The sequence below is a fragment of the Lagopus leucura genome, unplaced genomic scaffold, assembly GCF_019238085.1.
Source record: "Lagopus leucura isolate 7727_CA_CO unplaced genomic scaffold, USGS_WTPT01 Super-Scaffold_1, whole genome shotgun sequence".
Lineage (NCBI taxonomy): Eukaryota > Metazoa > Chordata > Aves > Galliformes > Phasianidae > Lagopus > Lagopus leucura.
In genome coordinates, this window is record NW_024962250.1 from 41,636,831 (window position 1) to 41,663,083 (window position 26,253).

At 46.1% G+C, this 26,253-nt stretch overlaps 1 long non-coding RNA gene across 1 annotated transcript in view; it reads right to left on the reverse strand.

Annotated features, from left to right (window-relative positions):
- Positions 1-1,644: 1,644 nt before the first annotated feature.
- LOC122176624 overlaps positions 1,645-26,253 on the reverse strand; it is a 40,027-nt gene continuing 15,418 nt past the window's right edge. The window contains exons 3-4 of the long non-coding RNA XR_006177782.1: positions 4,933-5,081; positions 1,645-1,875 (exon numbers count right to left, since the gene is read on the reverse strand). This is a non-coding gene — a long non-coding RNA (uncharacterized LOC122176624). The remainder of the gene's footprint in view (positions 1,876-4,932; positions 5,082-26,253) is intronic.

Here is a 26,253-nt window from a genome sequence, read left to right on the forward strand (position 1 = left end):
CGAGGAGACTGAGAGGAGGCTGGGAACTGAGCTCAGCTCAGGGCTTTAACTGCGAGCTTCTCCTTTTCTTTCAGATCCCTGCCTTTGCCAGGATCCTGGTCACAAAGCTGCTGTGTAACTGCTCTGTGACAGCAAGCACTGCTGAACTCCTGTGCACAGCAACAGGAGCCCGGGATCTGAACCCCACTGTGCCCTTCAGCCCCAAGCAGAATCAAACCCTGACATCCCAGGTTTGAAAGCTCTGCATTTCACATTCCTTCACCAATGGGAACAGCACATCTTAATTCAAGAGAGGGTCAGGCTGTAGCTCCTTATAGCAAACAGGGAGGAGGGAATGGTTTGTCATGGAACCTAATTATTTAGCAGCATGCTGAAAAGTTGCCTGGCAGGGTCTGCCCTTGCAGACAGCACTTTCTCCCCTAATAGTGATCCTGATAGCAGGACTTTTATCAGCAGGGCAGCACTGCGCTCTGCTCAGAGCCCAGTGATCAAGTGGCCTTCACAGCTGCCACTGCTTCCTATTAAAAGGCTACAAGGGGCCTGTGAGATTAAGAAAGGATAAAAACAAGTACTTATCATTTGGGAAGTAATGTCACTGGTTATCTAAAGCAACGTAATTATATCACAAGCTTTATCTGCGAGTGGCTTTTTCCTTCCAGGGAGTAGGAATAGAAAAACTTTTCACTTCATAATGAGTCCTATTGAAACTCCATTTTGCCCTTGGCAAAAGGCCATTATCCAGCAGAAACATGTAATCATCCTAAAAATGCATAATGGCATGGAAAACGGACAAGTAGTTTCTTGAAATATTGTTTGTAAAAGGCCTAATTTATAATGGGGATTGTTTGTGTTAGGGCCTTTTGGCATGTATGGTTAACAAGAACTTGCTGTTCTGCTGCCAGTTTGTCTAATCAAGAGGGCCTTGTGTAGGCCTCCCTCGATACGGCCACGGCAACAATGGCAGCTTTTTCCAGGAGCTGCCCCATCATGACAGAGCAGCCCACTGCTTCATCTGTTGTTCCTCGCGATGGACACCGCTGCTGTCAATGTGCCACATCAAGGCAGAAACATCATCGGATTCAGTGCACTGCTGTCTGTCTAGAGAAATGTTAGGAATGAGCTGGCAGCACCATTAATTGAGTTCAATCATGCAACTGTTGGCTCTTTGTAGCGATGCCATGGTGTGACCAACGCCCTCCGGAGCGTTCCTTCCTCCGGAGGAAAAGCAGCAGTTTGCACACACGCTATGAATGAAAGCTCTGGCCCTGCAAAGAGTTGGATCACGTGCGTGAGAAAGCATTCTCCAAAAGGAAATGAGAAAGTCACAGAATCACAGAACTGCCCTGGTTGGAAGGGACCTCAAGGATCACGAAGCTCCAACCCCCCTCTGCCATGCAGGGCCACCAACGTCCACATTTCACAGCAGCCCAGGCTGCCCAGGGCCCCATCCAACCTGGCCTTCAACACCTCCAGGGATGGACGGGGCCTCTCTGGAGAGTCTGCAGTAAACACTCTTCACCTGCTTTATTACTAGGTTCCGAGTACGCTTTGCTTGCATTTTGTATCCACAAAATGGGAGTGAGAAAGTCCCCATTATATCTGCAGATATCATAAATGCTAACAAATATGTAGGCTTACCAGGCATCTTGGTCCATGGCAAACTCTGCAGGTGCCCAATACACCTTCTGGAGTCCCTCAAGCATCTTCCTTTATGCTGGGAAAGGTTCCACCCAGTGCTCCTGGCAGATCCAGTGCTCAGCCCACATGCCAGCTTTGGAGGAACTTTCCCCCAAAGCAGAGCTAAAGCTACACAATACACGTTCCTGATGATCCTGGATTTGGGAAGCAGGGCACCATGCGGAGGGGAGATATGTGCTGGAAAGCAAGCATGAGAGATTGCTTTAGAGCAGAGCACAAGATGATACCGCTCCCACCAGTGAGCCACAGTGCACAGCACAGAGGGAAAGGAGGAACCACGGATTTCAAGACTTCCAATGCCAAGATCCAGGCCTGAAAAGTTGTACCTTGTGACACAAAGCAGTCATTTGCTGTAGGTTTGTGCCTCGAGGCCTCCAGCACAGATGATGCCTACTGAGCCTGGCACTGTACGTGCCTTTATTTTAAGACAGTCCTCGCTACTGAGAGCTTAGAATTGACACAGAATGGTATTTTTAACAAAAGTACAATAATTGCCACAAGTAAGATGAAAACAAAGCTATAATTTGGACAGCTTGACAGTATGTGAAGGCCCTCTGTAGAGAAACATAGTTCAAAGCATTTTTGGCTTTCAGGCAGTTTTGCTGAATCCATGGGTATCTCCCTAATGCATAGAAAACAAGAATCCTTCTTTATTTGCTCCAAAGCTGTGTTTGTACAGTAACTTCTGAAGAAGGCGCTTCTTCCTTCCATAACCAAATAAAATGATCCCCTGGGTTATTTTTAGTCCTCATGGCCCAAAGACATCGCTTGGCTCTCTACCACAAGCCCAGCCGTGTGTTACTATATTAAAAAATGTGAAAATGTAATTACAGGGTACTGAAGCCAGTGTCTGCAGACAAAACCTGCCAGAAGTGAGGAGACAGGAAACACGGGCCCTTCGGAGCCGCGCGGGGCCTTCCCTGCCTCGCTCCTCACCAGGACCAAGAGGGGCGAGATGGGGCCCGGCTCTGCAGGGCGGCTGACTCACAGCTGCCTTTCTGTAGGAACGGGTTTGCTGTAACCTGCAAGTGCAATCCTCACTGCCCACAGTTTAAAAAACCCTTCCCTGCCAATCCACAGTGTGGCACCACCTATGCCTGGTCACACTGAAGCCACCCATTCTTCACATGGAGAAAAGAGCCTGGATCATTTCCCCTTTGCATCCCAGCACTCTTCCACAATGGAGGGCCGATGTCACCAGGTCACATTCATCTTCATGCTCTTTACTGCCCAGCTTTCATGTATCTTCCGCTTCTAGACTGCACGTCTATTCTCCCCACTGAACCACAGAATCATTCAGGTTGGAAAAGACCTCTGAGATCCCCAAGCCCAACCCCAGCCCACCCCACCATCCCACTGCCCACATCCCTCAGTGCCACATCTCGTCTGAACACCTCCAGGGATGGTGACCCCACCACTGCTGGGCAGCTGTGCCACTGCAGCACCACCCTTTCAGAATATAAATGTTTCCTCATGTCCAACCTGAACCTCTTCTGACACAACTTGAGACCATCACCTCTCGTCCCATCACTGTTACCTGGAAGCAGAGACTGACCCTCACCTTGCTACCACCTCCTTTCAGGGAGCTGGAGAGGATGATAAGGTCTCCCCTGATACCTTATTACTGTGCTTGAGCTGGCAGCTACCATCCATGGCAGAATGAAAACCTGCTCTACTTTATCCAGCTGTCCCTATCAGGCTGCAAGCCCTAAGCGTCCCCATGCAGGCACATTGCAGAGTGCAGCTAAGCAGAGCCAAAAGCAAGCACAGCTCCACTTTCTCTGAGAACCCAGGACAGCAGCACAAGTAGCTACTGAAGAGTGAAGGTATGAAGAAAGCAAAAGCACTTTTCCTCAGGGCGTGTGAGCTCTGACAGGAAACTTCAGAGAAACTCTGGGGGAGGGATAAGTCATTGGGATGATGAATCGCCCACTGCCCTACAGAGTCATTTCCAATCCAACTGTCTTTAGGAGAGTTGCCTCTGAGCTGAGCACAAAATCCTCTTCAAAATATACATGGAGTCTCAGGGTAAAGAAGCCAGGCACACAACGCAGAGCTAGGATTGGTATTAATAGAATGCAGACAGCAAGTTGCTCACCTGCTCCTTCCTTCCGACATCAGCCTGATCTCTTAGCAGTCTATCAGTTTGTCCCTTGCTACTGGCCTCTCACTGACAAAAAGCTGAGCATTTGCTGACAGAAGGAAATGCAAGAGGCAGGAGCGGTTGGCCCAGCCCAGCACAGCCAAGCGAGCCGCAGGAGGCTGAGCAGCAAAGACTTGTCCATTTCCAGCTCAAAATGACCAAGTCTTCCGTAATGCCTTGCCAAAGCCAAGAACCCCTCTCCAACGGTTGCCCTGCAAACCTCCTGCCAAGCTCTTTTGCTTTGGCACTTTGCAATAAAATTGCACATTTCAACATTTTGCACAGCTTGATTCTGCAGCTAATACAATGACAATGTTTCAAGTGGAAGATTAAACATCAGGACGTTCCCTGTATCCTCACATTATCCACATCCAAACTCCTGCTTTGCCCATTCACGCTTCTTGCTTTAAGCTCTCAGAATCCATCCACGTAGCCTGGTTTACCCAGAGTCCCGTTACTGCAGCACTTCCCCACGTTCCCCTCTGGCCGGGAGCACTGGGACCTCTCCAACGCAGTATCCGCAGTGCCACCTTCTGGTCTGCCATACGAATCCCAGCCACTCTGCTGCAGAATGATGGAATCGTTCAGGTTGGAGAAGACCTCTAAGATCCCCACGCCCAACCCCAGCCCACCCCACCGTGCCCACTGCCCACATCCCTCAGTGCCACATCTCCTCAGCTCTGGAACCCCTCCAGGGATGGTGATCCCACCACTCCTGGGCAGCCGTGCCACTGCATTACCACTCTTTCAGAGACTAAATCTTTCCTAATATCTGACCTGAGAAGGGCTTGTCAGCTTGCCCATCCCCACTGCAGTTACCAGCTCTCTGGCCACAAGCAAAACCTCTCATGCACGTGGTCCTCGACGCACTCCAGTCCCATCATTTCAGTTCACCAGACTGCAGAGCTCGGAGCACTTGCTTTTCTCCACCTCAGGAATCTTCAGACCGTTTTCCTCTCCAGGAAAACAGATAAGCAGAGGAGTAACTCCTGCACTTCTTCTTGGCCTGCTGTCCCAAGATCTACAAATAGGCCGCTGTGCTGCTGCAAGCTGCAGCATGTGAGCCGTGATCTGATATCAGCTCACCGTACCTGATAACAGAGGTGCCTCTGCAGATGTTTGCAGCGCCCCAGGCTGTCCCCCAGAAGCTTCTCAGCTGCTTCACACCCTCAGCACATCAGCAGGTGCAATCCTCTTGAGGACAGCCACAGATCCATGTCCTGAAGCTCGGCACCAACGGCTGCAAAGGAAGAAACGCCGTCAGCAGCCTGCCTTGAAGTTGTTCGTCGGACTTCTGTATCAATTCTCCACCGCATTATTTACAGCCATACTAAAAAATTAAGTGCTTCATGGAGCTTCTCTGTGGGTTTTGGCCACATGGAACAAATGCGATTTCCTGAAGCTTGCAACACATTGGCAGCATATCAGCAATTTCAATGCATCTCTCTAAATAAGGACTTAATTCTCTTTTATTATAGGCCCCATTATACTGCTCCCAGTGGCTAAAGGGGCCTTGAGTTTTGGCAGAAATGTCATTTACACCCACCTTATGTCCTTCTTACAGAATTCTGATCTATAAAAGAAAGAGGCAGTGTACTGTGCAGCTCCAGCTTGCAGTCTGGAAGCCAGAAGTTTTCCACTGCCCCTGGCTTTGGCCAACTGGGAAGCCATTTCAAACCAAGAGCTCAGCTTCCACCAATACACTTGTATTTCACTTCCTTGTACTAATGGAGCCCTTAACAAAGCTACATTATAAGAGCAGGGGAAAACAATCCAGATCTCGTGATGTAAAGGACATATTAGCGATAGGACTAGAGGGAATGGCCTCAGGTAGCTCCAGGGGAGATTCAAGTTGGATGTTAGGAAAAATTTCTTCTCCGAAAGAGTGGTAAGGTGCTGGAATGGGCTGCTCAAGGAGATGGGCTAGGTTAGCTGCACCCTAACCCTAACCAACCTGGAAGTGTTTGAGAACCATTTAGATGTTGTACTGAGGGACATGGTTTGGTGGGGAAATATTGGTGGTAGGTGGATGGTTGGACTGGATGATCTCGCAAGTCTTTTCCAACCTTGGTGATGCTACGATGCTGTGATTCACCCTCATCTGGAGGGTTCAGCTATGGCACTGCAGCAGTTCTAGGCCCTTTCTGGGGCACCCCACCAGGAAACCCTGCCAGGATGAATCTGTTTGAAGAGAAGCAATCCTCTGTGCCTTCTCTACGAAACAGACCACGATACGTCATTCCTCTCCATCTGCTCTCTGAGGCACAGATTGCCTCCTGCATGTGCAGGTCATGCCTGGCATACACAACTCCGATCTCGGTTGGCCGCTACGGTAACACACCACAATATTTGGATGAGGAGAGCTTACACATATGGGAAGTCCCACTGGCTTCTAGAAGAAGTCTCCCGACTTAGCCTGGGAACTGCTATTGGGAGACGTAATCATAACAAAGCACAGCCTTTATCTCCCAGCGGGAATTCTTCCAGCTTCCATTCTTTAGAGCCTTATCCATCCCTTTGTAAAATATTTCTTTTCTTTTTTTTCTAATGAAGAACTTTCCAACTGAACTCACATTTCTAAAGATGATTTTGAAAAGAACATACAATTTTGGGGATAAACTGGCGAAATTCCAGTTGAGCTCTCACCACTGCAGTTGAAGCAATTTTCCCATCCAAATATACCCCCGGCGTGGAGAGCAATCACACTATCACTGCATAAAGCTGTTTTGATAGATCAGTTCCCTCACCGAGCAGATTTTATACTCATCAGAACTATTTATACATGCTCACATATCAGAGCTATTCTAGGAATTAGCAGTATGAATAATCACGTTAGTCATTCTCAAAGGAACAAACAGATGCAGTAGCTTTATTCATGCAAAGCAGGGATACCTACGAGAAAGCTGATTCCCTCTTCCTGCCTGCTGCTTTAAATGCATGCACACACATCCACGTGCATGCGTGGATCACACGTCCCATTGCAACCAAAGATCAAGCTTAATTAAATAAACAGCAACAAAGAAAGCAGGTTCTGTCTATTTTTAAACAAGTATGCCCTAAACGTGCACCAAATCAAAACTCCTTAGCGCACAGTCCTAAGAGCTTTTGTAAAATCCAGCTTAAGGGAATTAGGCACGCAGATCTAATTGAATTTCAGGGCGATACGGACACCTCCGTCCTTGAAGCTCCTCTGGAAACTCCTGTCTTATCCAATACATGGTTCACTTTCCAGCTGAGAAATACCTTAGTAATGGTACACTTAACACTCAACAGTCATTTGACCTATTTTACTAATGTGTTTGGGAAGGAGGTTAATTAACAGTGGATAGCTATATCCTTAAGCTTAATTTTTCCAACAACCCTGCTCATAAAAGGAAAAATTGAGTACATATTAAAGGAAGCAAGCAATTAAGTTGCACAAATAGTGAGCTCATTGAACTGCAGCTGACTTCTATCATGTCAAAGAACAACTAAACACAGAAGCAATGAAAAGATTGTTGCCACGACCACCACTGAGAACTGCCTGGCAATAAAGATGAATAACTTCCTACTTGAAGATTACTGATTAAGGCTCTTAGAAACCAAAAGGTTGGATATAGGCATATCTGAAGCAAAATATTTTAATGCACATTTGGCAGATTCTGTAACGTATTTACAGTGGATTTAAAGCAAAGATTTATACAACTCCAGTAAACTCTGTTTGAAGCAGTCTTTAAAATGACCACCGTTCCAAACTCCGAAAGCACCAGGGAACTGGTTCATTTCAAAGGAGCTTCCTTTTCTGTTTCCTAAATACAGAGGTGGGGAAATGGAAGGTCGAGCATCCATAGGCCTAAGCACACTGTTGATGGACGGCGCACACAGAGCCCTGGCCACCTGCTTGCCATGGGGCTGTGCCCCTGTGCAGCACAGCCTGCTGGGGAGGAGGCCAGACAGACAGACAGACAGACAGAGCTGGGCATCCATGCGTGGGACCACAGGGCAGCTTTGAGTGGTTGCCTTGGTTGTCCTGCTGCAGATCCCCACTGCTGCAAATCCTGGGAAATATTGCTGAGTAGGGGACAATCCAAGCAGTGCAGCACGGAGCTCTTCAGCTAAACCCCTGCTGATAGCAACAGCTGGGGCTGAAAAGGAACTGTAATCATAGAATTGTAGAACCATCGAATCATTCAGGTTGGAAAAGACCTCCCAGATCCCCAGGCTCAACCCCACCGTGCCCACTGCCCACATCCCTCAGTGCCACATCTCCATGGCTCTGGAACATCCCCAGGGATGGTGACCCCACCACTGCTGGGCAGCTGTGCCACTGCAGCTCTGCTCTTTGGAAGATATTTTTTTTCCCAATATCCAATCCAAATTTTTTTCCTAATACCCAACCTTTAGTGGCAGCAGAACAAAACCCAAGTGTTTTGCAGTGAGTGTGCAACACACTGATGAACACGTGCTGCTTGTTCCCATCTCCATCCAACGCAGACAGCTGATTGCAGTCATGCCTCTGTCTCTCCTGACTCAAACGGTAGGTTTTCCTGTGTATAATTCCAGGAATACACAACACTGGCCAACACACCACATGTTAGGAACAGCACACCCCAGAAAGTGCTGTCACGTGCTTTTCCTTCACCCGGCCCACCAAGGCTAAGCTAGCCAAAATCCAGTGCCCCAGAGCAACCACTGTGGCAGCTGTTCTCTTATAGTACATCAGCAAACCCACCTTCTAAATGAATAGGAAAGAGAATCTCCATAGCCACGTGCTGTCAAATCCAGACTTAATAACTGTGCTTTTCGTAGGGACATCTCGAAACCCAAGAGGGAAAGCGTGACGAGCTCCCCTCCCCGCACATCAGGACTCCCTGTGTCACCACCTGAGTGCCACCGGCCTGCACAGAAGCACACAGTCAGGGGAAAGGCACTGACCAACACTGCCATGCCCCAGTGGTGGAATCAGAGCAATGAACTCTGCAGAGACGTCGGGGAAAGAACTGGAAAGGCAGTTTGGCTGGGAGCAGACAGTGAGAGCATTCAGGCAGAAGAGTCAGGAAAATTTTATTCAGATAAGTTCTGATTATTTGCAGTCTGTGACTAAATATGAGGCACCTGCAAATGCAATAGAGCAAAAATCTACAAAGCAGAAAGCAGCTTTGTCCGGCGTCCAGGGAACAGCTGGCTCTGTCTAGAGAAAGACACTTCATTTTAGGTAGAGCAGGTTCAGAGGCTATATGCAGTCCCATGACAAATGACATTAAATACGATTATTGCTCTCTTAGCTCTCACTGTAAAATACTTTTCTGCACTAATGACATGAATTTTGAGCTGATGTTTTTAAACATCAAATCCAAACAAACAGAAACTACGCTCCAAGCGCAATTATCCCGATGGCTTCCAAGGGCTTCACTTTTTATTTCTCTCCCCCTAATAACTCCTTGAAGTCATCTTCCCCTGAGTTACGGGCCTTGTGCTAATGCCCCACAGCAAGTATCTTCTTACTTCAATTGCTGTATGATGATGGAAGCAAGACTTGCTTTTGTCATTCTTTTAAGTGCAACTTGAAAATAAATAAGTGGGAAGCAGACCTCCATTTCCACCTACTTGCTCCTCTGACTTGAGTCTTTTTGCCCTTGAAAACTTTCTGAATCCACAGTCCCTGCAGTGAATCACATCAAGAAGTAAAAATCTTAATTGTAACATGTAAGTTAAACAGCAAGACATTACTTCATTACAGCAGAGATAAAAGGGCAAGGGATTACTGGCATTTTTCACCTCATCTTAATTCATGGGGCTTCTTGGGACTGATACAATACAAGCACATGTGAGTGCAGGGAAGTTATGTCTTAAATGTTTTCATCTGCTTTGGGCACTTTTAGTGCCTTTCTACGCCTAGTCCCCACATCTGGAGTCCTGAGTGTTGTGAACTGCTGTGGCTGTGCTCACACCTAGATTCTTGTGCAAGACACAGAAGCACAATGGCACGTTGATTCACAACAGAAAAGGCTTGCATTTCCAAAGCGCCCTTTTACCTCTGATAAAGCAACAGCAAGCACTTAACTACCCAGGAGCGTCTCCTTAGCCTGAATGAGATACTGAGACATGGAAACACAAAAGGAAGGTGAGATAAGAGGACTGCAGTGGAAAAAATCGGAACACTAGTTTCTTTAGAATCGCAGAACCATCGAATCATTCAGGTTGGAAAAGATCTCCCAGATCCTCAGGCCCAACCCCAGGCCACCCCACCGTGCCCACTGCCCACATCCCTCAGTGCCACATCCACTGCCCTTGGACACCTCCAAGGACGATGACCCCACCTCTCCTGGGCATCTGTGCCTCTGCAGCACTGCTCTTTTGAAGAGGAATTTTGTCCTTATATCCAATCTCCTTTTTTTCCTAATACCCAACCTTTAGCAGCAGCAGAACAAAGCCCAAGTGTTTTGCAGTGAGTGTGCAACACACTGATGAACACGTGCTGTTTGTTCCCATCTCTGTCCAGTGCAGACAGGTGACTGTAGTCATGGCACTGTCTCTCCTGACTCAAACGACAGGTTTTCCTGGGTATAATTTCAGGAATACCCAGCACTGGCCAACATGCTGCATGTTAGGAACAGCACACCCCTGAGTGTCCCTCCGGCCTTATGATCTATAGATCTTCCCTGCATTTGTGGGGACGGAAGCAGTTTTTCAATAGCTCAGACTTACTCTGATAAGGCTAATTTACAGTCTCTCCTCACCAAATGCATTAAACTGCTTTCCAAAAATTCTGCTGCACATTTAGCAGCTGCATTCACTGCCCATTGGGGTATTTTGGAAAAAGCAGAGGCTGACTTTTATACAGCATTTCCTATGTGTGAATGTATAAAAAAGCAAACAGCAGTGGTGTTCCTCGTTTTCTTTTGCATCTCCTTTTTCAGAAATAATTTAGCTTAGAAACTACATATATGCCTTATTCTTATTGAGGGTTTTTTTTTGCAAAATATTTATGCTCTCACCTTCAGATGAGAGCCAGCAGCAGTTCCAAAGTCCATTCCTATTTGTCAATACATCAAACTGCATTTGTCTATGCAGCACTCAGCTTTGTTCCAGCTATTCATTCTGTATTTCTTGCGAGTACTGGGGCAAACCAATTCCCTGAGATACACCTACACTGACATGAGCTGGGAGGAAACAAAAGGCATTCATGCACACTCGTGCACAGAAGCATATGCCCAGTTCTTCTGGGAAAATTCAAAACAGTGCAGACATATGGATCCTTTTCAGCTCGAGCGTCGTAAGTGCATGAATGGCCACTTTTGTGTGGAACTGGCTGAATAAAAACATGTTACATTGATACAGAGGGAAGGCAGGAAAACCAGTACGGCTAACTGAAGCGTACCTCGAAACAAGCATTTTGTACTCCTTGAACCACATGGGGCATTCAGGTGTACTTGTGTAGGCTCAGCTTTTTGTAGTGCAACGATTAGAGAATGTTGTGAAATCTGAAAACTCAGGGAGAACCATAAGAAACATAGAAAGAGAGCCATAAAGAACTGATATTTGAGTAAATGAAGGAAAAAATACCGTATACTTCCCTGACCAACTGTGTTGACCTGAAACAGCATTTCTAGAGACCCTTCTGATGGTGGAAGCTCTTCAAGATCAGACAAGGATAGATTCAGGCACTCGGAATTTAGCAATGGATTATTATTTGTGCTGATGTTTCAATAACACTTTGAGCCAAGGATGAAGGCTCCTGGGCTAAGGTGTGAACCAGTTCATCCATCACAATGCTACAGCAAATTGATGAGAGAAAGAAAGACGAAGAGAAACGTCTCAGGCGTTCAGTTCCCAGCCGATGACAAAGCCAGACCAAAGGCCATAGGAGTGGCAGAGCTACTTTTGTGGTGATTCCATAGGAGGGTTTAATCAACGGCATCTGCAGAAGTGACACGAATAAATGAAATTTATTTAGTCATTGAAAAGACTAATTCCATGCTGAGATAACACGGCACGGCTGGTTTTGAGCAGACAAGACCTCTGCAGGAGCAGGAAGATATTTTGCAGAGCCAGATTTTCTGTTGCTGAGATGATTTCTTACTACCTGAAATAAAGATTTAGATGAAAGTTTTGAGTTTCTGCTGGAGACCCAAGCTTATTGCTTTCCATGCACCAGCCCTCTTATCATGCAAAAGAAAAGGGGGAACGAATGCACCCTAGCACATGGGAAGAAAATCACACTGTCCTCAAATCTGTATCCAAGTCTTTGGCACTGGAAAACTCAGCAGTAAAAGTTCTGCTTGCTGAGCGAGCCCAATATCCAGCTACTTCAGGTAGGAGCTGGAAGAGCAGATGCAATTTTTTTAGATGGAATTGAAACCATTTTTATATAGTAATTCAGCACATCAGCATTCCTGGCAAACAAAGGCCATCAGTGCTGCCTTCATGAGAGGACAGGACTCTGTGCACGGCTGCCTCTCACCTCCAGGAAAACAGAATGGAAAGAAAGAGAGTATCTGCTTGGTGCACTAGAAATTGCAGGGGGGAAAAAACAGTCAAACTCATGGGATGACTGCAAAGTAACTCTTTTTGGTATAGGCATTAGTTCGGGGCTCATTATGAGGAACTATGAACTCAGTTTGACCACTGTCTTGGCGGGAGTTTCTGCAGGAATGGGGGGAGCTGAAGGGGGAAAAGGATATTAAACACACAGGATTATGACAGTAAACAAGAAAGCTATTTTAATGCTATGCTAGGGTGTTTTTTCAAGCAATTTTAAAATTCATATGAAAAATACATGCACGTAAGGAATTTAGGGTTAGGTTTCTCCTTTCCCCACCCCCCGCCTGCAGCTACTCCGTTTCTCCCGGGCTGCAGCACCGGCCGAGCAATGTTGGTAGTAAGTAGTTTATCTTCATAGCTGTTTTGCTGGTTTGTTTGTGTTTAGCTCGAGTTCTGATCCTTTCTGGTCAGCGTCTTTCACTGGTGATTACAGGCAGTGTACTGTGAAAAGGTTAGTTTGGTCAGTGGAGCAGAGGGATGGGAGGGGGGAGAGGGTTAGGAGAGTTTATCAAATGATCAGAGATGCCTTGTTGGCGCTCATCCTTTGTAAACAATGCGAAATGTCAGCGTTGCTGGTTGCTGTCACTGCTGACAGTATAAAGAGCAGAGAGTGCAGCATTCTTTTGGGAAGCGGGTTTACTGGGAGAGGAAACGAGGCTAAGGGATGAAGGCACTTGGTGGATATCTGAGTACCTTGGGAAAAGAGAGGAGTTTGGGCTTCTCACTCAGCGACCTAATGAGAACTAGACAAATAGTCTTGCGTTTAATATATAGTTTCCACCAATTCATGCTCCTTTTGTTAGGAACAATTCTAGTCTGTATCGGAAAGAGACAGATAAATATAAAGAAATCATTCCACATTGACAAGCAAGTTTCAGATTAAGAAGCCAAAGGAAGTTTATGAAAGGAAAGAGCTGCACTCAGATAGGTAAATTTCCACTGCTTCCGCTGTGTGACAGAAAGGGAAAAAATGCAATGCCCGAACAAACACCCAAGTGAAAAACTGGGAGATTAAATAGGCCATCAGAGATAGGAAGTGTTAGGACACAACCAGCTGTAGGTAAAACAGAAAGCTTTATATGTCTGTGAAAAGGGAACCGCAGCAGAAAGAGGACCAGCATGAACCAGCCTGGAAACACGCAGCTATAGCTGCAGGCAAAGGTGCATCTCAAGGAGCAGAACCTCCTAAGAAAACATCCTGCAGAAACAGCGGTGCATTTCCACCATCAACTGGAGCAGTGAACCCAATGCACTGCATTGTGCAGCATTTCTAATGCACGCTTGATGCTCTTAAAATAATAAAATAAAACGAAAAGAAGTAAAATAAAGGCAGATTTCCTCCGAGAAAACAAATTACACATGTTAAATTGTAATAAACAACGAACTGTCAAAACAGCATTACTGAGAATGACCGACGGTGCTCTGCAGTCACTGCTGATTTGACACACAGAGCGCTGAATGGATTTGGGGAGTTATCAGTCCATCAGTCACCCTGGGAGATTTATTGCACTCGAGTCAAATAAAACTCACAGAACTGCTTAACTCTCGATCTTCTAGACTCCGTAGAAGGAAAAGGAGAAAGGAATGAGTCTGGGAAAACAGGTAGACTCTCTGAAGCAGAACTCCAGCCGTCTCATCTGTGTGCTCCCGCTATAAACCCATCTGTCCACAGAGGTGGCACTGCCACATGGTATCTACACAGACAGACCCCAGACAGATAGGTGTTTAGAGACCCGGATGGGACAGTATTCTGACAAATTCAGTGATTCTACAATCCAGACCCACTGCCAAGACCAGAGGCGCCTTGCTGTAAAATCGCAGCCCTTTCAGGTGCCCTGGAGCATCAGTGCTGTTGTGTTTCACGTGTTCCACTGTAAAAATACACTTCACACTTTTTCCCTGAAAATGGCATGTAGTACCCATGAGGCACACTGAGACAGAGCCCCACAGAACCCGATGGCCTGGGATTTTCCCCTCTGTTCAGCAATGTCGCATGAAATCACAGCGGCCCATGAGATCGCAGGCACGGACGAGGCCTCTGCGCTTCTGTTCACACAACTGCAGTCGGCAAGAATGCCATGCACTTTCCTGGGCACGGGGACAAACCCACACCTCCCGCAGCTCAAACCTGCTCTCCTTCCTGCGGAATTCCACAGCCGGTGAAATCAACGGGAGTTTCACTTAAAAAGCTTAACAACTCGTTTTAGATTCTTTTTCCTCACCAGTAATCTCAAATCAAGGCATTATCAGTGACCTCGCAGCGCACAGGGCTAAGCAGAACTCCGAAAATATCCCTTTTCCCTTTGACTTTCTTGTTCCTTTTTGAACTGCAGAGGAACAAAAGGGACTCTCGCTGTTTGGATCGCTTTTATGAAGAACAGTAAATTTACAGACCCGCTCTTAACAAACAATTGTTTCTGAACCGCTTTCTAAAGCTAACGAATAGTAAAAATAAAATAAAATAAAAGAGATCTGCCTGTCATGGGAGTTGGCCAATAAAATGCAACAGTGTTTATTACAACATTTAAGGTCTGTGATTAAGAACACCAAAAGGCCCAAACTAGAAAGGGTTTTAGCCTGTAATTTCCCTACAGTCCTGGCCTGTACTTCCTTATGAGCCAGCTCAGCAGGGCTTTTCTTCCATGTCCATCATCAGCTTGTAATTATTGCCATTCTCAAAGCTATGCCAGATGGGCTCTTTAGAAGCCGGCATGCAGCTTGTTTATGAGAGAGCGAGCTGTAATATTACTCTACACAGAGACCTATCTGGTCCTAGTCAAAGAGCCACGGCGCTCCCCTCCCCATCCCTCCCCACTCTCCCTGCCCGGTTTCAGCCCGAGGACGGCACAGGCGGCTCCGTAACCCGGACCCAGGAGGCTGATCCCCATCCCTCATCTGCTCATTTCTAAAGAAGATGCGCCGGATTGGCACAAATCGGGCTCAAGGCATTTTCCCTGCTTTCTCCCCTTCCTTTCCTCCTCTCCAAACGTCTGTTCCTTTCCCTGCGCAGGCAGTGAACGCAGGGCTGGGATCTGCCATGGCTGGACAAACATTTTGGGGAGGTTGAGGTTAAGCAGTTGTGCGCGGCAGCGCAGAGCGAACAACCCGGAGTTCATCTTGCTGTAGGCCGCCAGCATTGGGTATCTGAAGGCCAGGACAGTGCTTCTATCAGTAGTTAATGAGGCAGGACTTGCAACAGATAGCCACTTTTAACTTACAAAAGCTCTTAGATGTCTCTGTTTACTTTGATCCATTTCAGTTCATTTGAGCCTTTTCTCTTTTCCTTTTTTTAAACCTTCCCCCTTCCCCCCCACAGCCACCCCAGATAAACTGCCTTCCCCCTCTCCCAACCCTTCACTCCAACAATAGTATCATTTACCAACTTTTATACTTAACAAGTTTGAAGATCTTTAGTCAAGTTCTGCTACAATGGCATAAAGAAAATACACGGCTCTTGAGAGCAACCTCGTAAAGAGAGAGGGAGGGGAATCTGGCTGCAGAAACGTAATTAAAAAATCTGACTGCCGAAAGATAAATGAAAGGAAGGGGGAGGGGGCTGGGAATAACAGGAAAGGCTGCATTTTCAGGAGAGATTTAAAGTTATTTGTTCCTGATTGGGGGAACTGGTCATTCTTTTATCCCTTGTTATTTTATCCATGTGATGCCAAAAGAACTTTCTTTGTTAAAATGTTCTCAGAACGGATAAAACTAATTTGCTGGAATGTGAAATAATCCAGAAAGTAAGAGGACTGTGCCTAATGTTCACAGACTGAGAATGGCAAATTAACCTGCTACGGCTTCCAGTCCCTGGGGCACAGAACTGGAATTTAAAGCTTCCGAAGAGAGCCCTGGTGCTAATGGATTTGCATGAAACTTGGCATGTTAATGGAGATTGTCTCTTGTAATGAGCTTTTAATTAGGTCTGCTTGGTGCTTGACCTTCTTGTAATATGGGGCCATTCCTCAGATGACAGCATTTCTAACCCACAGGTGTGGATGCACAGAGCTTGTAAACACGCAGGACTTAGCCAGCATTCTCCAACTCTTCCTGCTCATCAGCCAGTATTGCTTCCCTCCTGCGAACATCCTTTCTTGATTATTGTTTTGCAAGAGATTTCACATCAATTGTTTTAGTTTTCTTGGCAATTTGAATACAACATTCCCAGGCAAATGGAAAACAAAACCAAACCACAACAGGAGCCTAGTGGAAGTACACGCAGGCAGCCCCAGCATGGCACCGGGGTGGGAAACAGGTTCTAAGAGTTCTGATTCCCACTGTCCTTATAGAAAATAAACGTGGGTAAAAGCCTTGCTTTGCCAGCTCCAGACATGTGTACATCAGCCCAGCTGCTGATGGCTGTACCTCCCTTAAAATCCTGAACAGCTCTGAACACAACACAAATCATAGAATTGTTTGAGTTGGAAGGGACCTTTGAAGGCCATCTGGTCCAACTTCTCTGCAACGAACAGGGGCACCTACAGCTCCAGCATCTCCATGTTCCTCCAGAAACAGTCTGAAGTCATCATTTCTGCCTTTCATACTAAGAAGGTGCCCTGAAGTTGCTGCCAATGTGGTAACTGGGAGCTGGGTGAATAACTTGTCACAAAACCACATTCTCACAGCGGATACCATATGCAACCATGCTTCCCAAAATGCTCCGGCTATGCTCACAGGTCTTAAAAAAAAAAAAAAATCTATGAGAGGAAAGAAGCTGGGTGTGAACTATCCAAAGATGACCTTAAAGGGCAATGGATATCAATAACTAAATTTCAATCCTTCTTTTGAAGCAGCATCTGCCTACTCTGCCTTTCAGGAATAGAATTAGCAGCCAGTCTCAGAGGATACAAGCTCACAGATTCATAGAGCTTGGGGCCAGAAGAAACTATTAGATCATCTTCTGTGATTTCCTATATATCACAGGTCGGTAACTTTTACTGGGTTACCCCTGTGCTGAACACTATGATTTCTATTTGAGCAGTGTTGCTTGGAGCTGTCTGAAACACACCTTTTACAGAAGCAACATAACGTGGATCTATGTGCTCTCTAGCTACAGTCCTCAGGTTGTTTTCATGATTAAATACTGTTTTCTTTAAAAAGCCTCATTTGCAGTTCAAATACTTTGGTATTTGGCCTCCAGTTAGCAGGTCTCCATATATATTTCTCTAATTGATTAAAAAAACCTACTTCATTAATTATTTTATACCTTGACAGGCCTTTCCCAGTAAGGTATAAATTAAGCAAGGACTTCAGAGCTACCCTCCCAGCAAGGAAAGTGAAAAGTCTCTGAGAAACAAGATCTACCCAACTCCGCAATCAACAAAGGTTACTAGAGTCACTTTAGATACTCACATTGGTGACATCTATCTTTGAGCTTGTCAGGAAAACAAATGAAATGGGCAATTTGGGAAACAAATCGTCTGAGCTGTTTTAGGCTGCCATTATGGGAAGAAACTGATACATCTTAATTCTCTTCACTCATTATTTGGGAAGCTAGATAAGTAGCTCAGGTGTGGAAAAGTTGCTGTTAATGTCTGCATGTGGCCTCTCTGTAAGTATTAACATCTGAGCAAAAAAATACATCTCTTCATGCAGAAGCTAATTCATATTGATCTGAAATGGAACAATAACAGCTTTCCTCTTTAATCCTTATGCACAAAGGTAGGAAAACGCAGAGTACCTTCCTAACTACCCTACCTCCATCCAAAATAGCACTCAAGATCTTATTATTGCCCAGGTTTGAAATTTCTCTTCTCTTTCTAGAGGAAAGGCTTCAGATGAAAAACCTGAAAACGAATGCTTTAATTTAAGCAATATTCAGACAACAACTCTTGGCAAATGCTGTGGATGAAGATGGAGGACAAGCATAAGACAAGTTTGTCTTCGCGCGATGAGTCATGAGACAATCAGCTGTCAAGACCTACAACTCATTCTGCTCTTCTTACAGATGTTTTTACAATTAAGAAAAGTGACTTGAGTGTCAAGTGGGAGAAAGAGTATTCTCCCAAGGATCATCCATTAACCCTGTCAGCAATACCCCAAGCCTCCACGTCAGGGCAGGTTCCTTAACTGTTGACAAGACAATAAAGAATGGCTATTTACCATATGGTAATTCTAGTTCAAGATGTGTCGTCCACATGGATTCTGCTTTTGCATCTCCTGTAGCTATGCAGACAGTTGAGGTCTCTTGAATAGCAGTGCCTATGGAAGCATCTTTACGGCTGGATTTGAATTTCTTGTGTCCTCACATGAGCTGTGACAACCACGATTTCTCTGTGAATGCCCCAGGGCTGTGAAAAGGTCAAAGAGAAAAAACCCATCCTAGAATCCTAGTGAGATATCCTTACAAAGAACTTGAGGTACTTTCTGTAAAGCAAATGAATGAGCAGATGAAAGAAAATACCTTGCCACCAGCCCTGTAATGAGGTATGAGGGAGGAGTGTTGAAAAGGCATGGAAAGTTGTTGAGCTATTCAAAAGCCAGATGGGGGTGGTAAATCTTCTACATCTTGTGTTTTCTTTCTTTCTTTCCAGATCTGAACTGCCTCCTCACCACCAAGGTTAGGTATTGTTCTACTAAAGTAAAAGACTGTGTGTGAATCTGAATGTCCCATGAATGTTTGATTTATGAAGTACATACAGTGAGAACAAATAAGAATCATTATACTGGGTCAGAGCGAGCGATCCTTTTCCTAGTAGTGATACTAAGGAGGCATCAAGGTAAGAGCAAGAACAGGGCAATTCATTTGCCTCAATACTCTTCGAGCTTCCAGCTCTGCCTGCCTAGTAGATTTCATGGTTCTGTTTAAAAAACTAATCTCTCTTCCAAGTATTTGTGCAATTTTCCTGGAAACCTATTTCTACATCCATCTACACATCCCTTGACACAGAGCTGCAGAGGTGAACTACCTGCCTCTTTTGTCTGCTTTGAACAGCACTCATTAGCTGAGTTAGCTCCCGCTGCCCTCTAGCTCTCATGCTGATATATGAAGAGCTGATCCCTATCAACACGGCTCTGCACATCAATCTTCAGGTTTTCCACACTAAGGAGAACCAAGCACCATCCCAGCCCTGTTATCCTGCTCTGATTTTTTTATTCCAAACGAGGGCCCAAAGTTGTACAACACACTGGATGAATGGGCAAAAGGTGGGTTTACATGATGGTATAAGGAGTCTTACCAATCTTATTTCCCTGACTAAATCCTCACCACATTTTCTCACTACTTCTTCTCCCCTGTCCTCACACGAATATGTTGAGCAGCACTGGCACCAGCTCAGTATTCTACCACTGAACTTCCCTCACTGTGAGAGCTGACCAACCTCTTTTTCCAACCTCTGCATGCTCTTGTTTCAAGCTGGCCATTTATCTGTGCAAACAACTATCCCATGGTTGCTGAATTTCCTTTGGTGGGAGATTTGCTGTAAAGTCTTGTGGAAATCCCCTATCTGCTGGGTCACTGATAGTCACTTGTTCATTGATCCCTCCAGAGAACTCCAAGACATTTGTAAGACAGGACTTCACAGGCATCATGTTAGCTCTTCTCAAGTATGTCATATTTCATGCAGGTATCAACTGTTTCTTACTGATTGACCTATGTGAGCGTTTGTATTACAGTTCTGTAGTTTCCTTGGTCCTGGCTAGAGCCTTTTGAAGGGCTGGTGTTTGATTTCCTTGTGTTGGAAAAGACAGGTAAAGCTGGAAGCTACAGGGCTTGCACAAGTGGTGGAAGGAGCAGTTGTTAACAGACTGCCTTCTCTTTACAGCCCAGATGGTCAGAGCTCAGCCAAACTGCTCCGTTTAGGCACCAGAGGTCTGAACTGTTGTACTGCAACTAATTTACAAGCACCGCACAGCGTTCAAAACTGTAAACCCACTGCTCTACCAAGTGGGTACTGCCAGTTCACACCCCAGAATGCACGTATTTATATAAAATCTAGGTACTTACGTATTTAGACCTTGTAAAAGTAGCCAGTGAAGACATTGTTCGAGGAAATGCAAGTAAACCAACAAACAGGTAAGACAAATATAGATCCCAGGGACAAACAGTTCAGTTTGGGACACTGTGACATCTGACTCTCCCATTCATCCTCCTCCACTTTCATCTCGCTTCTGCCTATCCCAAATCCTTCCCAGCAGCTACATCTCCCCACCCTGCCTACTTTTCCATACCTCCACTCCTTTCATCCCCAAACCTCAACTGCCTTTATTCATTGCTTTAGTCCTTCCCAAGCAGTTCATCTCCTCAGGGCGGATACTCCTCTCCCTTGGGCTCTCTACATTATAATGGCTAATCATTAACTTTTCTTTAATTCCTTATCATTCACCTGTGTTAATGGAAGACTATTACCACTATTTCACACATGACAATCATGGAGAGCCAAAGTGGCTTACCAAGACTTACAAAGAAAGTCAGTACCAGAGCAGAAAGTCGAACCAGGTATCCCTATTCTGAAGGAAACCATCTCAAAGCAGACCAGCCCTCCTTTCTCAGGCAGCGATCCCTTGGTGGTATGGAACTGAAATACGGCAGAGAAAAATTAATTAACCTAAATTCAAATACTTCACCTCCACAACACCTCGGTCCGTGTTCATTTTGGACCCTTGTTTGGAAAAAATTGTATCAACTTGACAGTTGGACTTGATGATCTTAGCAGCCATTTCCAACCTTAATGATTCTGCGATTCTATGAATAATGGAGAGGCTGCAGTACCATCTTGAGACAAACCAAGATCAGCATCCTGCAGCTCAGCAAAACAAAGGCATCCACACAAAATACTCTTGCCAGCAGAGCAGGGCAGCGATTTTGGATGAAGCGACTCCGGCAGCGGGTAGCTCAGCAGCTCTGGCAGCACCAGGCTGTTTGTGCTACTGATGACAGCTGCACGGAAGAACTGGGAAAGGTTTTCACTTTGCATGTTTCCTACTCTAGCTGCCCTTTTCAGGAGCACAGCCCAACTGGAACGGCCTGAGGCCTTGTCTCACCCCTCCCTGAAAACAGGAAGGCAGCTGGTATATTCCACATTATGTACCAATGGCTTGTAAAAATTAATGCTATCCAGCTGCCCGTGAATGGGACGACTTTCTAGAGCTAGAGTCACACTCTGGGAGGGCTGCGTTTGCCCATTGCCTATGCAGTGATAGGAAGATGGGCTCAGTTTCAGGACTCTGCTCCTGCTCATAGGTTCCATGCCTGGGGACCACTTGTCATGCAAGCATTCCCAGACAGATCAGGGAACAGCGTCAGGCTTTCTTAGATTACTCACATGAACCAAACAAGCGGGATTTGGCCTGAATACAGGAATCATTCAGTTACCCACTGCAAAAATAGAGTGAATAATTGAAGATGAAAGGCAGCTATAAACAAGCGGCAGACCGGAATATTGTGCTATTCTACAACACTGGGATTGAGCAGCACATGGAAAAGGAAATTCCTATCCATATGAAATGGCTGGAGAAGGTTTGATAATCAAGTGCTGTCACCTGCAGAAGTCAGGGGCACCTCTGAAGATGGAGGTGGGGCTGCGGGCCAGGGAAGAAGGGAAAGGGAAAAGAGCTGTGAATAATCTGGTTTGCTTCTCCTGCTGCTAGGGAAACAGGAGAGGACAGCAAGACAGCTGCTGCTTCCTCCGGCTGCTGCTGCTGCTGGGAAAACTACTTCCTCCTCTCAGCCCAATTTCTCCACCATAGCAGCAGTGGGATTGCCAGTCCAGAGACTGTCATGCAGCAGAGCCAATGCCAGATTGCCAGCTCCAAGGCAACGGCTTTATCCAGAGCTAGAAGCTGCTCCGATCCAGTTCAGTGTTGAGACAAGATTCTTGGGTATGCTGAGGATGATGTCCTTCTCTTGGTTTTTAATCCCACCAACAGAGACCAGAGCCAGCAATAGATGTGGGAGAATTGACTCCTCTCCATCTGTGTTGAACACACTGGATGATTGGATTATAGATGTCCCTGTTCACCACTGCAAGGGAGCTGGGCAAGATGGCCTGTAAGGGTCCCTTCCAACACAAACCATTCTGTGATTCTGTGATTCTGTGTCTCACCCCATTTCTAAAAGCCAGCCTCCAGCAATCACCATGGCTGTAGACTTTAAAGCCTGCCTGGCAGCAGAGAAATACTCCTGGCATCCTGTGATAACATCCCTGTGCTATAGACCAGCTGATCCAAAAGGAAGAGAGGAATGTTGGTATCGTTTACCATGAATGATGTGGACAGAAGGGTGAGGCTGAGCTTTGGCTCAAAGCCCTGAGTGCAGTCATTCCTGCACCACCCCAAGGAGCTGAAGAGAACAAAGTATGACCCCTTCCCCGCTCACCACTTGTTGCAGTCAGCAGAAGCATATGGCAGTCCTGTGGACTAAACACTTTGCTTTTCCCTCCTTCCAGCTCATCTCCAGTTGCTGGGACACTGTGGCAGAAATGTGGATCTTCATGACTTTCTCTATCATTTGCTTGTGCACCACCATGTCGGATATTAGGAAAAGCGTCTCCGAAAGAGCAGAGCTGCAGTGGCACAGCTGCCCAGCAGTGGTGGGGTTCACATCCTGGAGGTGCTCAGGAACAGTGGAGATGTGGCACTGAGGGATGTGGGCAGTGGGCAGGGTGGTGTGGGCTGGGTCTGGACTTGGGGATCCTCCAGTTTCCAAAGGCAGCCCAACAGAATTCATAAGCGCTACAAATATTCATCTTTAAAAATCCTGTCCTTTTGTTCTGGAGAAATTACTTTTACACCAAGGACTCCTGCTAACAGCCCAGAGAGAGATAGGACCTGCCTACCTCTCTTCCTTTTGCACACAAGAGGAGACCTGACAGTCATGGCAGCAACAACAGAAATAATTTTTGTGTTCAATGATTCTGTGGTGAGGTAAGAAGTCTTTTCTAGAAAATGTTTTGCACTTGAAAGAATATCTACAAAACTTGGGAAAGGGAAGCTTTGGTCAGAAAGAACAATTTTTTGACTGATCATGTATGTCATCCCAGATGAATTTACCAGATCAGAATATCCAGTTCTGTCAGTGAAGATCTTTTCTGTTCATTCATAGAATCAGAGAGTGGTTTGGACTGAAAAGGCCCTCGAAGAACATTGAGTTCCAACCCACACCTGCAGGCAGGTCTGCCAACCACTTCTTCAGGCTATAGACCTGGCTGCCCAGAGCCCCATCCAACCTGGCCTTGAGCACCTCCAAGGATGGGGCACCCACAGCCTCTCTGTGGGCAGAAGGTTGTCAAAGACCTCCATGACTTTCCATGACTTTCAGTCTAGAACCAGCAATTCCAATCTACAAATAACGCCAAACTGACTGCAGTACCTCAAGAAACCCAAGAGCCACACTGGAAAATCTTCCTTAGCCACACAAATACCACTGAAATTTAGCTAAAGGAAGAGAGATGTTCACAGATTTTCCGCATCAACACAACCAGGCAAAAAAGAGCCACTAATGTGGCAATTCTTTTTTCTTTTCAATATCTGTCTTACATATATATATATATATATATGTATTGGAAGAATCCTACAGCTCACTGCATTTTCATGCCGGTTTAAAGACTAACCAGAGCTGGGCTCTGTAGGTTCTTCAATGCAAGCACAAGCTGCCATGGGCAAGCTGAGCAAGAGCATGGTGCCAGAGCTGGTAAAGCAGATTTCTCAATACCCAAGACATCTACAAGTTTTTCTCCTTCAAAACATTGCAGCTTCAAACCTCAGAACTCAACACCAAACACTGCACTTCCCACTCCTCCTCTATCCTCTCATCTTTTTTTTTTTTTACCTGAATGGCCATAAGCTTCACCAACAGATTCCATACGGGTTATGTTACACCACCACCTGACTCCAAATCAATTACAGCCCAAAAGGGATAGAGTTGCAGAGAGTCTGTAAAGCCCAGTCCTGGTGTTTCCATGAGGCACAGAGAAACTACAGTGCTAAGAATGGAGCCTGGATCTCCAGCTGAAAGAACTGAGTGATTTCACAATGAAAGCATGGGACTGGAAGGCAGGAGACCTCGGTTTGCGTGCCAGCTCTGCTGCTGACTGCCTGTGTGAGATGGAGCTCTTTATTTCATGTCTCAGCATATGGCTCCTTGCACACCAGAGTCCCCAGGGCCTCCCTGTGCTATCATAACACTGATGGCTCATGATAAAGATGCAGAACGCTTTCTGGGAGACTAAGGCACTGCGAGGGTCTGGGATTCTGTTTCAACACAACACCAGATATTTCTACTGCAGTTCCAAGAAACACGAGCATGCTGATCAGCAAGAACTACCGGAACGGACCATGCTCTTCTCTGACAGTCGTCATTAGGAGAAAAATCACAGCCACAGGAGGATGGAGGGGACTTAATTCATGAAGGCCTGTTTCCTGCTGTGACAAGCAACCATGTCATATAATCCTTTTCATAAGTCATGCACGTTTGTTTGTCAGGTGTACTTTACTGAGCCGAACTTAAGGTGTAACCTAAGAAAGTAAAGTAGCCAAACAAAAGAGCAACACTTTCTCTACGGGCAATGACTGTGAAGCATACAGAGATAAGGGATGAGGCAAGCTGGGGCTGCTGCAGATCTCATGAATGAAGCCCTCCACCATCTACACGGGACAGCGAGCTGTGCTCTGCGCCAGCTGTGAACAACCTGCTGAATGGAGGCTGCTGCCTGACAGCTCAGGTCTGAGACCTTTGGGGCTCACTTGTTTTCTGCTGATCTCAGCAGAAACCGGAGCATTCCTAATGAAATTGAGTTTGACTCCTCACTGAAGCCCCCTTCAGCTGCTTTAGCTTAAGGCTGAACTCACCAAAGCACGAAAAATCCATGACTTGCGGCTAAAGAGCCTCCGTTCATCTCACTGAACTGAGAAATCCAGCAGTTGCAGGCGCTGCTGTAAGAAATGGATACGGAAAGTGCCTTGCAAAACGTGCTGCGTACCCGCATGTCCCAGTGGGCACACTTTTAAACTGAGCACAGCTTATCCTTAAAGCAAAGATAATGAAAGAAACAAGTGAATACTCCTGGATAACCCGGTGGAAGATGCTGTTGCTAAGCACCTGTTTGATAAGCTAAACAAAGAAACACGACACATTGATCACACAAGAGCCAGTTTTCTCTCTGGCATAACTCTACTGAATCAAGCAGATCACACAAGGAATGAACTCAGTTCAAAACACCTCTGCCTACAGCCGCTCAGGGTTTGCCCTTCCCAGTTTTAGCACTGTTTCTCCAAAAGCATTGCGAGGTAGAGCAGGGAGTTCACCGCAAAGTCATCCCTTGTAGATGGGAAGCTATGAGTGGGGGAAGGGGGTTTGCTTCCCCTCTATCCTAACCTGCCCCGAACTCCCCTGCTGCAGGATGCGATAGAGCCTTTCAGTGCATTCATACCAATGTGAGTGCAGAAAGAAAAAAAAGCCTTCACTCGCCAGCTTTTGATCCAAGCTAGCAAACAAACATCTCGGAAGAGTTCCTTTTCCCCCAGCAGTGAAAATCGTGGTAAAGCACCATCTTGATAGTTCCCAAAGAGATTCGTTTACAAAGCTCGGTATAGGGGAGGCTTGTTTGGTCTCCCGAGATGTATCTCATCCTCTGACAATTCACTGTATCTAGCTATATGTGTACAATTATCTGCTCTGATACCTGAGCTTCTATGCGACAGTCCTGCCCCAAGTAACCCAAACTATCCCCAAGGCATGGCACGCACAGAACGGTCAGGGCCGACGGGAGGGGGTGGCGGGCTGCCCCCGTTTGCCACTGGAAATCAGCATTTTAGGGCCTTGTACTAATTTCCTTGCTCGTGTGTAGAAACTTTTTGTGCATTTATATAAAATAGGAGGCCAGAGGTGCACACCCCCATCTTACTTCCTAATATATTATGTCCTCCCCTGCCGAGTCCTGGGACTTAGTCTGGAT